General features: G+C 42.6%; 3 non-coding genes across 3 annotated transcripts; 2 read left to right on the top strand and 1 right to left on the bottom strand.

Annotated features, from left to right (window-relative positions):
- Positions 1-2850: 2850 nt before the first annotated feature.
- On the top strand, positions 2851-2932 carry trnas-cga (transfer RNA serine (anticodon CGA)). Its single transcript has one exon. It is a non-coding gene; the product is annotated as a tRNA-Ser (tRNA).
- A 2379-nt stretch (positions 2933-5311) lies between these two features.
- Positions 5312-5393, top strand: trnas-gga (transfer RNA serine (anticodon GGA)). The gene has a single exon. It is a non-coding gene; the product is annotated as a tRNA-Ser (tRNA).
- A 7102-nt stretch (positions 5394-12495) lies between these two features.
- On the bottom strand, positions 12496-12637 carry LOC138231411 (U4 spliceosomal RNA). Its single transcript, XR_011186664.1, has one exon. It is a non-coding gene; the product is annotated as a U4 spliceosomal RNA (small nuclear RNA).
- Between the last annotated feature and the right edge of the window lie 561 nt (positions 12638-13198).

Here is a 13198-nt window from a genome sequence, read left to right as displayed (position 1 = left end):
CATTTTGTCTGTTTTAAAATCATATCTCTTTAAACCAAACCAAGAGTTTGTCTTTTGCACTGATATTCTGATTCATTTCGATTTCAAAGAAAAAAAAAAATTACCTTCCAAAGCATCATAAAATTGTCCCTTCCTCCAGACTCTACTTCTCTCTTGTAGTAGTACAGCAGACCTTTCCAGGTGAGCAGATCACAGAGTCCGAAATGAGCTTCCTCCATCAAGCAAAGTACCTGAACATGACTCTGTCATCATAAAAGCGCCCCTGTAATAAAGAAATTAAATCCGAAATCAAGAGGGCAGTTGCCTACTGAAGTTCAAGAAGTCATAAATTTTAACCTAGCAACACATTAAAGGCTGCATCTATACAAGTACGATTCTAGAAATGCTCACCAGATTACATTTTAAGAAAGAACTGCGCCTCAGGTTCCGCCGAGACCTTAACTCGGATGGCAGGATTCAGAGTCTGGAGTGTGGAATGATGGCGCACGGAGGGTCCACATACTGTGGATCCCTCAGTGATCTTCCGCGTGTTCAAACCGCCAGCATGTGACTCCCCTGTCCCCGTGACCTCATTGCTCTGCTCTCGCCTCTGTGCAGCTGTGCCCGACTCATGGTAAAGTGGAAAAAAATATGCCCTCAACGTGAGATTTACACTGGAGTGAGGATAGTTGTTACCTTCTTATCGTTGAAACGGATGTATGTGATATGGCGACTAGGTTCTTCTCCATTAGCAGGCTTAAGGTTAAAGAAAAAAACATTGCTGACTTCTTTTTTTTTTTGCCAGCCGCGAGCGCTGATTAGCGAGGTTTGTATTTCATATTTTGCAAGTTGCATCCATTTTAAGAAAAACAAGTCGTTCAAGACAGGAAATGAATACTTGCATTTAATTAAGTCTAGACGTATGCGGTTGTCCATAATGACCAGTTCTGTTCGAGAACACAGAACAAAAAAAGGCACCACTGGGATTCAGACCCAGGATCTCTTGTTTACTAAACAGGCGCTTTAACCAACTAAGCCACGGCGCCCTGGGAGTGCTGTCTTTTTGCAGCCACTTGGACACACCACTCAGACACATCTGCATTCGGTGTGTGCTCCGCCTGCTCGCTGAGCAAGTTGCCACCTTTACATACAATAGCAACATCAACACCAAGAGAAAGGATGACAAATGGCTTTTATCTGGAACTTTTCATGTCCAAGGAGCTCAATGTGCTTTCTGTGTACAACAGGGCCACTGAACTCCACACTGGCCACTGAACCACAGTAGTGGCTTGCTGGCTTGACATCTCCCAAGGAAAATGTTGAAATCGCATGTGGAACAGGAAAATGACCCTCGAGTATGAGGGAAAAAAAAGAAAAAGATCAACTGGAGTGCGCCAACCCATGTCAGGACAGCCCAGTTTTGTTGACGAGGTGGCCGAGTGGTTAAGGCGATGGACTGCTAATCCATTGTGCTCTGCACACATGGGGTCGAGTCCCATCCTTGTCGCTCTCCTTGTCTGACACTTGTGCCCGTTCGGTGTTGGCCCTCCTGTTCTTTGCTCCGGTACTAGAGCCGTACATTTTCTAGCGGTGGCTGAACATGGTATAGTAGCCTAACGTCGGTATCGAGCAGTGACAGTAACAGTATTTACATGCCCGTGCTGCCAAGTGGCTCTGGGTTGATACCGCGTTTTCACTTACTTGCAACGCAAACGGAGAAAGCGATTTTTGACAGTCTCTCGAGAGACTGCACTAGGTGTTTAGGGATAGACTTTGTCAGTTCCCCCTGGGATGATGGCCTCTCAAATAGTTTGTGATTCCTCTAGACGTTTATACAGTAGAAGCCTGCTTCGTGGCTTAAATCCAAGCTAATGTAACGAGTTAGAGGTCTGATGCAGAACTGCGAATTCAATGAACGGGAACAGTACAGTACATTGCACTGTATGTGTGAGGAAAGCTGCCCCCTTCTGTCCTTGTCGACCGAACAGAGGACTGTAAAGGATACCGCCAAGAAACTTTAGGATGCTGGTTGGAATACAGCTCCAAAGAAGCCCCTTTGGGTGTTATGTCATCAAAAAGTAAGAACAGCGACTCTCCCTTTGATCAAATGCGCAACAGAGCTGTTTTCCGTGGAGCAGGTTTCAGACTCGTAGACCTGTTTTATTTGTAGGGCAGGGCGCATTCCCAAATGCGAATCTCCTGTTTTAGAAATGCTTTGGGCGGCGTGAAGTGAAAATAAGAAATGGACTCCAGATGCACATGGAAGCAATCAAGTGTTTCATCCGAGCTGTTTCAAAGACTGCTCAAGAGCTTTCCTTTCACAGAGGCACAACGATTAATGATGGGGGTGCACCCTTCAATGCGCCTTACGACTCTAGGGAGTGATTGAGACGATTCGTAGCGTGTGCTAATTTCCCTCTATTTCCCGTGTTGCAGTGGTAGGATGACGTAAATTCCTGCTTCGACACGTAATGGCATTATAATCAAGTGCAAGAGCTGAGGGCTTTAGTTTTGTTTCGTTTTCCATGGCGTTTGTAAGCACGCAAATCAAAGGCAATTCCTGTGTCTAACAGGAATGTAAATGCTTTTGAAAGTGCAGTGTGGTGCAGCTTGTAAAATCCTTATCCACATTTGTGGTTTGTTGCTGTTTTTTTTGTCTGCCAAAACTGCATTTTGACATCCGGACGGGGAGACTTTATCATTTGAACGTGAAGCCAGCCTTAAACCCTCTGAGGCGTGTCTGTCTGCCGGCACGTATTTTGTCAAAGGTATTTATTTTTTTTTAACGGAGAGCGACTTTGAAAAGGTTTCCGCAGCCACGTCGCACTCCGTGTTAGATTAAAGGAGGAATGCGGCGATGGCGAACTCGCTGTAGTCGTGGCCGAGTGGTTAAGGCGATGGACTCGAAATCCGTTGGGGACTCCCCGCGCAGGTTTGAATCCTGCCGACTATGGCGTCTGCCGCACGTCTCCTTATGCCTGCGCGGCAAAGGCGAAGTGCCGCTTCTCCTTTCCTGGTACTATAAAAACGCTAAATCGCTTGGCCCCGCTGCCATGGAAATGAGTTCTTCAGATAACCACACATCTTGCGTTCGCACCTCTGGTGTTGTACTTATGCCTTTGAAAACCTAATGAATAAAACTGAAAGAACCGACACAATATATAGGTGCTCGTAAAGCACGCATTAAAGAACTGTTAACAGCAAGGGTTTCAGTGGGTTAACTGAGGAGAAGGCGTGATCGCTAATTGTTGACATTGTATTTGGTGTTAGAAACATTCTTACTGTGCATGACGTGGAACAAATGTAGCCACAGAAATTGCATCACGCTTTCATGTATGCTATTGCAGACACCAACGTTGCCTAGATAGAAAACCGAAATAGCCGTGGGTTTGCTTGCTGGTCTGAAGGATCTCTCTTCGAATCTCTATCATTTGTCAATGGAAGTAAAACGCGCTGCAATCTGATACGTTCAGAATTAAACCCGCAGCTGTTGTTCGACTTTATTTCTTGACTAATTACAACTGAGTGTCGCAAGAGCAGTTACGTAAACTTGTCTGGTATATTTGAACACAAATGCCGTTCTTCAATTAAAACTAACAGTACATTGTCAGGGACATTCAGTTCTATACAAACAAGAGACAGACAAGAGAATATTCCTACCTTCATGTGGACTACGTGTTGACTTACTGATCGGAATAATTGAAAAGTTCGGGTTCATAGCCGATGCAGTGCGTTCTAATTAGAACAACAGCAACGCTGAGCTCTCAGCACCGTACTGAGCCCAGGTGTTTTTCTAAAGCTGTCAGGTGCAGTTCATTTACATGAAGGAAATCTCTTACTGGGTACGATTACAATGCAGTAAGTAGCACAGGCTACTAAGGGAGTAGCCTGATGCGTTTAAAAACGACCTGAGCCAGCCAGGAGTCGAATTTACAATCTCCTAATCCGTAGTCAGACGCGCTATCCATTGCGCCACTGGCCCTGGTGTGACACTGCAGGACTGTAACCCAGTGAGCTCAGCACTGCAACTAGTAAAATATTACCCGCGGTCCATTCTTTTCCAAAAGTGAGAAACACCTGTTTTCTACATGTTGTCTGTTTTAAAACCATATCTCTTTAAACCAAACCAAGAGTTTGTCTTTTGCACTGATATTCTGATTCATTTCGATTTCAAAGAAAAAAAAAATTATCTTCCAAAGCATCATAAAATTGTCCCTTCTTCCAGACTCTACTTCTCTCTTGTAGTAGTACAGCAGACCTTTCCAGGTGAGCAGATAACAGAGTCCGAAATGAGCTTCCTCCATCAAGCAAAGTACCTGAACATGACTCTGTCTTCATAAATGCGCCCCTGTAATAAAGAAATTAAATCCAAAATCAAGAGGGCAGTTGCCTACTGAAGTTCAAGAAGTCATCAATTTTAACCTAGCAACACATTAAAGGCTGCATCTATACAAGTATGATTCTAGAAATGCTCACCAGATTACGTTTTAAGAAGGAACTGCGCCTCAGGTTTCGCCGAGATCTTAACTCGGATGGCAGGATTCAGAGTCCGGAGTGTGGACTGATGGAGCACGGAGGGTCCATATACTGTGGATCCCTCAGTGATCTTCCGCGTATTCAAACCGCCAGCGTGTAACTCCCCTGTCCCCGTGACCTCATTGCTCTGCTCTCACCTCTGTGCAGCCGAGCCCGACTCATGATAAAGTGGAAAAAAATATGCCCCCAACGTGAGATTTAATTTAGATTTCACAGATGCGCAAGGAAGAATGTTGGGGGTACACACTTCAAGGTGCCTTACAGCTGTAGGGAGTGATTCGAGACGATTCGTGGCGTGCGCTCGTTCCCATATACCGTACGCCCCGGGCTGCAGTGCTAGGATGACATACAATACCGCTTGGGCACGTAACGGCCTTACATGCAAGTGTGGGACGTGAGGGTTTTCGTTTGTTCGTTTTGTTTTGCTCTGCTTTGCTTTGTTTTGCTTTCCATCGCGTTGGTAAGAGCGTAAATAAAAAGGCGATTCCTGCGTCTACCACTAATGTAAGAGCTATTTCAAGTGCGACGTGGTGCGGCTTTTCAAATGCTTGTGGGCATTTCTCTGTTGTTGATTCTTTTTTTGTGTGTAACAAAGTGGCATTTTCATGTCCGGACGGGGAGACTTTATCATTCCGACATGAAGCCACCCTTAAGTCCTCTGAGGCGTGTCTGTCTGCAAGGCTTGTATTTTGGAAATGTTTTTTTTAAACGGAGAATGACTTTGAAATAGGCTTCCGCCGGCGCCTCGCGATCCAGGTAAGATTGTAGCAAGAACGCAGCGGCGGTGGGGCTTGCTGTAGTCGTGGCCGAGTGATTAAAGCGATGGATTGGAAATCCATTGGGGTCTCCCCGCGCAAGTTCGAATCCTGCCGACTAGGTTGTCCGCCTCCAGTCCTTGTGTTCCGGCGCAAGGAAAGAAGCGTGCCTCTTTGCTGTTCCTGGTGGTTTTAAAACGCCAAATCGCTTGTACCCGCTGCCTTGGAAATAAATTCTTCAGCATCCGCGAATGCCTTTTTGCAGCTAAATGACGGTGTAAGTGTGTTTAGCCAGCGGGACTGGCTAGAGACGTAACTAAAGAGACTTGACGAAAATCAACTTAAGGAGATTGGAAAATATAAGAGCGTCTGAAAGTATAAGTACAGTACAGGTGGACGTAAAAGTAGTTAGATAAACAGTGTTTGTATTTTTATACAATTAGTTGCAATAGAGGAAACAATTTGGGTTTATTCGAATGTCTCAGACATGCTGAAACGCTGTAGGTTTAGAATCGAGACTGGGGAGAATAACGTCTTGTGAGAAGATCTGTTTACCTAACGATTAGATCCTGTAAATCCCTTGTACCCTCCCTAAGTCTGTCCCAGTCCAGTGGATAAAAATGTACTGTTAATGGAGTGTTGGTTTCTCTGTTATGGGATACTGGAGCACTACTGTCATGCTTGTTTCACTCCTCTGTTCAACAGTGTGCTATAGAGTAATGTATATGGGGAGACGGCAGGAGGCCACAGGAGTATTGGGGCAGCAAGTTTTACTTGCCGAGTACCAGATTTTAATGGGTGGTTTTATCCCAGATCTATTGGGTTGGAATATTATGCATTACAAAGAATGACTATCCAGAACAGGGTATCACGTGGCTTCAACTGACTGTGATCACTCAGTATGTTGATAGTATTCTGAGTGCTTCCCCTGACGAGGAAACCCACAAGTCTGAGTTGCTTCAGCTTTAGAGTGTCTAATAGAAGCAGTTATGATAAGGCCCTTTTGTGTCTAGCATTGTGAAATTTTAACAGGGCTTGGGTGCAATGTTTTTACAGGGTGAGCACAACTCTTAACAGATCTGCTTAAGGGGGGAGTGCAGTACAAGGACAAGATTGCCTTGGTTCCCGCAACAAAAGCCGCCTATAATAATTTGAAACAAGCTCTCTTACAGGTGCTGAGACTGGGGTTTCCTCAGATGGATCAACCATTCCTTTGTATGTAAGTGTGGACAAAGGGTTACTGTATATGTAGATAATGTATGTATTTGTTGCATGTAGGCCACAATTCTGGATGGCTATGGAGAAATAGGATTCTCTCACAACGGCAGGGACTCCAGTTAAGAATACTAGGCTTGTCTCTGAACTGATTTGTAGTTTTACAGCTGCCGACAGAAGCAGCTTGAGTAAGGTGTAAATAACACAATAAATAAAGAATTCCAGTAACTCAAGGTAACAACCATGCAGATGCAGATGCCAGACGAGCTGCACTGGGAGAGCGGGAGTCTGAGACCCCTGTGAAACCTCTATTGGGGAAAGGGGAGAATTCAGGTTGAGGCCTTTAATAGATGTTTAATAGTGGTTAGAACAAATGTGTAAAGAATGTGGGGTTGTATGATGATGTGATGTGGGCTGGCACATACCCAAGTGTATGACAAAGATGATCCCAGGGTATGGACTGCCCTGCCCCTTGGATACTGATCTAGGGGCAGACTACACTGGGAAGGTGTGCCAGGCTGTAATTGCCTCACTAGGGGTAAGTTGGAAGTCACATTGCCCCAATCACCCACAGTCTGAAAGACCAACTAAGGAAATATCAACTGAAGGGACACCGTGGGTAGATAACTCTCTATTAAAGTGTTGTAGGTTTGTTAACTGAAGCGGTGCACAGGGCTTGTGAACAGGTGCCGGACGCTTGGGGACCTCCAGCAGAGGGGAGACACGACCGGATACCTGGCGAGTGGGTGTAGGTGAAGAAGAGATACCCTGCCAGATGTTGCAATCCTGCTGGGAGGGACCATATCAACTGCCACCAATTACTGATTGTGCCATCTGAGTGACAGGATGAGATCGCTGGATCCGCGCATCGCACTTTCACTGACCCACGGCACCAGAGACTGAGTGAACAGAAAGAAGGATGTTGTTACCGTTTCTGTGTCTGATGCTTCCTAAGACCAACAGTGTGCTTGTTAGGCCTGAGGAGCATTACTGGGGATATGGTATCAATACATTCCGGGTGTTGGGATATCTATCAGGGTAATACATTTCTAATTGGACTATAAATAATGTCATATTGTCTGCTTTAAAACTGATGTTTTCAACTCTATTGTAGAGATTCTAGAATCAACTAATAGAGAATTGAAATAAAAAAGGGCATAAGAAGACATTACCAAGAACGACCACAAGATGGAGATATTGTCTAGACATTACCAACAACGACCACAAGATGGAGATATTGTCCAAAGAGGCAAGAAGGGCAAAGCCGCGAAAAGGTAAAAGCATTTTTTGAAAGAGATTGCTGTCAGAATGCACATCCGTATCCCAAACAGAATCTCTAGTAGAATATGATCATTTGTGAAACAGGCAAATGAGTGTCTGCTACAATATGATTGCTACATATCTGCATTTGTTGGTTTTTAAGGAGTAAGAGTGCAGGGGGTTTAAACCTGCGATCCAGTGTGTTGAAGTATTTCACAACACTACCCCTAGCACATCTGGAAATAAATCCTCATAAGTGCAAATACATCCTAAATACAGTGTTCCTGCACCTTTGACCTCATCCAGAATGTATCGTTTTTTGAAAGGGATTGCTGTCAGAATGCACAACTGAATCCCAAACAGAATCTCTAGTCAAATATGATCATTTGTGAAACAGGCAAATGAGTCTCTCAGGTGCCCATTGCTCATTTTCAGACACATTTATGCAATACTTTCACCATGCGTTGAGCAATAGGGATTAAAGATACCAGAGGTAAGGTTTAAAAGTGATTCTGAGGTGCAACACATCAGCGATACAGCTAGGCATCTGAAATGCGGGGTTTGAGAGCCCTTCAGGGAACACCTTACCCTAAAGGTACCAGAAGTCCACTAGTATAAGCATTAAGTCACTGTCACCCCTGTTACAATGTGATTGCTACATATCTTCATTTCTTTGGTTTTTAAGTAGTAAGAGTGCAGGGGGTCTAAATCTGCGATCCAGTGTGTTGAAGTATTTCACAACACTACCTGTAGCCCGTCTGGAAATAAATCCTCATTCTGATTATTGACCTGGGCATGTACCAATAAATCACTGAGCATATATATATCACTGTGTTGAAGCTAGAGACCTGTATGTAATAATATGATGCTAAAATGTTATTTTCACATATATTAATGTAATAAATGATTGCTTACGCTTTATAAACAAATCTAATTAAAATAAAAGCTAAAGTTTTGTATTTATCTTGTACCATAGAACATGATTTTCTTTGTATTTCAAGCCCACAAAGTGTCCAAATGACGCACTACATGATATAAAGAAGATTATCACATGCATATCAGTATTATCTTTCTTATGAAAATGCATTCCTTTCATTATCTTTTACTTTTTAAAATGAACTCAAGTTGTGTATAATGTAATAATTTAAGTAGAATAGATTCTAATAATAAAATGATCCAGTGTGTTGCTCTACTACACTACTTCACTGCTCTATGCCGTCTGGAAATAAATCCTCAGACTGCTTACTGCCCTGGGCATGTACCAATGAATTACAGGAGCACATCTATTTATCACTGCGTTGAAGCAGGAGACACATAGTCTCTGCAAACACATCCTAAATACAGTGTTCCAGCACCTTTGACCTCATCCAGAACGTATCATTTCTTGAAAGGGATTGCTGTCCGAATGCACATCTGAATCCCAAACAGAATCTCTAGTAAAATACGATCATTTGTGAAACAGGCAAATTACTGTCTCAGGGGCCCATTCCTCATTCTCAAGACACATGTATGCAGTACGTACACCATGCATTGAGCAATAGGGATTAAAGACACCACAGGTAAGGTTAGATGTCATGTTCTATGATCATTTCTTTCAGCATTAGGGACTAAATATACCAAACGTATGATGCTAAAATCCTGAAAAAAGGATGTGCTCCATCTCGGCAGTAGATTGGATTCCAAAACTGATTTGGGTCAATATACATTACCTTTGAAGATAAGGTACAGTCTACTGTAGGGAACCATCAACTTAGAAAGCATTGGCCTTCCCTGGGGGTCAGGTAGGTGCAAAAGATAAACCTTTATCCTATCTTTATCTTAAGATAAGTGGCCAAGCAGTATTTTTCCAAGTTTCACCAAGCTCATCATGTTGCCATAGTAGAAAAAGTTCTATAAAATGTTAAATAGCTTTAAAAAAAGCATCTTGGTCTTTCAGTACTGTACAAGGTGAATTAAACTGTCCCTGGTAATAAAAAGTAATTAGAAGCATCCCAGAAACTTTATCTCTAGAAACATTAGCTGTTTTATATCATGTAATTTAGTGTGATGTTGTCAGAATTCAAGGACATTATCACACACAGAAATTGGTTCAGTTAAATCTAAAAAACGCAGCTAAACATGGGTTTAAATGTAAAATAGAAGTCTTACCTCTTGTCAAAAGATTTAATTCAAGAAGCGATGTAATAAATGATTGCTTATGCTTTATAAACAAATCTAATTAAAATAAAAGCTTAAGTTTTGTATTTATCTTGTACCATAGAACATGATTTTCTTTGTATTTCAAGCCCACAAAGTGTCCAAATGACGCACTACATGATATAAGGAAGATTATCACATGCATATCGGTATTATCTTTCTTTTAAAAATGCATTCCTTTCATTACCTTTTACTTTTTAAAATGAACTCAAATTGTGTATAATGTAATAATTTAAGTAGAATAGATTCAGGTAGGAAATATAGAGTCATGATGTTTATGGCTGACATCATTTCACATGGGTGAATTTTAAGCTAAGAAATAAAAACATTTACAATGAAGATACCATTGCTTAATTTTTAATGCGTTTAAAAAATAAATACCTCCTGAGAATAATTTGCCACTCCCAGATCCTTGGTAAGGTACTGTTTGAATCCAATCAGGAGAGGAGCATCCAGGGAGTGCTTTCTATAGAGTCCAGCTTGGGCCACTCTCTTCCGGCCTGCTGATACTTTTTAACTACTCAGGGCCTGTAAGGATATAAAACACCGGTTTAAACATTTTATACCTATAAGACAAATTAGAATTTTAGTAAAAAATAGATACATCTGAAAAATAAAAAGTCTTACTGCTGATAGAGTTCTTCAGAGCTCACATCTTCCCCTTCCTTATCCGCTTCTGTTTCAGTTTCTAGAGCAGCCTCTGGCATCTCTTCCTCCTGGACTGCGGCCTCTTGCTCAGGGCCGCTGGAATGCAGGTATATTCTTTTCAACATGCTTTTACATAATATGTTGTAACAATGATTTCAAAAAGAAACTACAGAAGCCTTACAGATTAAAAATATCTCACCTTGCCAATGTGTCTTCAGGCTTCCCATGTACAAAAAGGCCCAAGGACTCTAGCAGTCTTACAACCACTATCCTGTTTGCCTCACCAGACACGATCTCTATTCTGTGGTAATCCACGATGACCCCATTCTTCAGGTGATTCATCATGTCCTCCCTCGCCTGTTGAGAGGCCATCCTGATCTCTTCTGCCGTGGCGTGCTTCATACACGCCCTCTTCAAGTGAGCAGGAAGCTGATCAAGAGTATTCAGGCACATCTTGCACACCAGGGGAATCCTCGCGGGTTTCCTTTGAAAATAAATAATACCATCTGTGTATAGAAACAAGCTAAGACTGATTTCTTAAATTATCCTTAATTTTCTCTCTCATAGTTTGAGCATAATGATTTTATTGCATTTATATAAGAATTGCTCATTGCTCCAAAATAAATAATGGTTTCATAAAAAAGTGAGCACTTACTTGGTCTCAGTCACAGACTTTCCAATAGAAGCCATTGTGGAGTTCAGCAACTGCAGGTCCTAGAAGTGGGGAAGGAATTTTAAAAGAGAAATTGAATTACAATACAGAAGGAATGGCTGAGGGATCACTGAAATATATATATACAAATTCCAAAGACTGAGTCCATATAGAAACAACTACCTTTCATTTTCAGTATAAGAAAAAAAAAACATTATCTTCCAAAGCATCATAAAATTGTCCCTTCTTCCCCGTGACCTCATTGCTCTGCTCTCTCCTCTGTGCAGCTGAGCCCGACTCACGGTAAAATGGAAAAAAATATGTCCTCGACGTGAAATTTACTCTGGAGCGAGCCAGTGTTGCGCATAGCTGCCTTCAAAGCAGTTGACCCAGGTTCGATTCCCGGCCAATGCAGTTGCAAATGTTTTCAAATGCTGTCATGAGCCTTGGATTGTGACTAGCAAAGCGAAGCCTTTTGAAAGAGCTAAAGCACTGCAAAACGGAATTGAAGGAGAATCTTACAGGGGATTCTGAGCAGTGTCTGCATACATGCAGTCAGATAAAGGTGCTGAAAGCTTGAGCTACTCTCAATGTCATGCTGCCCTTCCCCGGAGTAAATCTGTTACATTGAAAGAATGCTTCTGGCAGGTTCAAAAAGGGACCCTTGTTAATTGGAGAAATCAATGATTTCGAATGAATTCTGTATGCGTTAAAAGACAGCTATACACAGAAAACATGCAGGACACTGCTCATGATGTTTCCCGAGCCGAAACAGAGTGCGTTTTTCCAAGCCATTTGACAAAGCCCACCCACTGAAAACTGCAGCAGATCGTGTAAAGACGTTCAACTTTGTAACTACTGCACGCACAGGAAGCAGAATAAATTCCTCTTTTCAAACTGTCAAAGGTTTGCTTTGCGAACGCTGCAGGACATCGCACAATCTCTTTTGAACAGGGACAAACGATTTCTTATGGGGCGCAGTAAGTACAGACGTTTAAAATGCTCCACTCATGCCGACGATGCAGCATGAAGAAGCGCAACCTAACGTTTGACAGACAAAAGCCAGGCGCCGCTACGAGCAATATGAAATCATACTGACAAGCACACGGCGTTTCGCGCTGACACAAAAGTAATCTCGACAGACGCTGTTCTCTGCATAAAGCTGAAAGAGCGTTTCTGTTGACACGTAACAAGTTCGTTTCTTTCTACCATGATATCACCATGACCAAATCTGTCTTTAAACACCTTGCTCAGTCTCTGACGAGACTGTCAAAAATTGCTTTCGCCGATTGTATTGCAAACCGGCGGAAGCGGGGTATTGGGAAAAGTTTTCAACTAGCAATAATCGCGCCTCGGCTAAACCTCACAGGCTACGATACTGCCACTGCGCAAAGCTGACGGTTGCCAAGCAACCGCGGGGATTCTATGGAAATCGTTATCGATCGTCTCATGGCATGTCGTTGCTATAACGCTTCATATTTGTCATCTTCTTCTTCTTCTAGCTTGAGGTTTTGAAGAATTTCATGACAGACAAGGGCTCCGTTGGGAACAAAGGGCGTTGTGAGAAAACCGTTGCTTATTTTCAGCAGCAGAAATACAACCCTTTAAATAAAAGATGACAGAACAATGACGAAGGTCATGCCGGGAGGAACTCATGCACTATAGAGGAAAGGGGGCGGGCACGTACAGTTCACATTCAAGCCACAAGTACTCTTCTTGGATGTTGCACAAACAAATCCTAACGTCTTGAAAGCATTGCAGACCGGGGTAAAGTTAGCTCGAAGTTCGAAAACGATTTTGGCACGCCTGTAGCGCTTTCACGAAACCTCTTAGAGTTGCGAGAATGCTTGTTTTGTGTATAAAATACATTGTGGATGCTTTCTCAGCCTTTACTTTTTCGTTTTTATGACATTTTTTTGACCAAGCACGAATATTCTTTTGTTCCATATCTTCGCAA

This window comes from Lepisosteus oculatus, unplaced genomic scaffold (assembly GCF_040954835.1).
Source record: "Lepisosteus oculatus isolate fLepOcu1 unplaced genomic scaffold, fLepOcu1.hap2 HAP2_SCAFFOLD_60, whole genome shotgun sequence".
In the NCBI taxonomy this organism is placed as follows: domain Eukaryota; kingdom Metazoa; phylum Chordata; class Actinopteri; order Semionotiformes; family Lepisosteidae; genus Lepisosteus; species Lepisosteus oculatus.
Note: the sequence above shows the minus strand (reverse complement) of the source record. Positions and strands in the feature narration are given on the sequence as shown.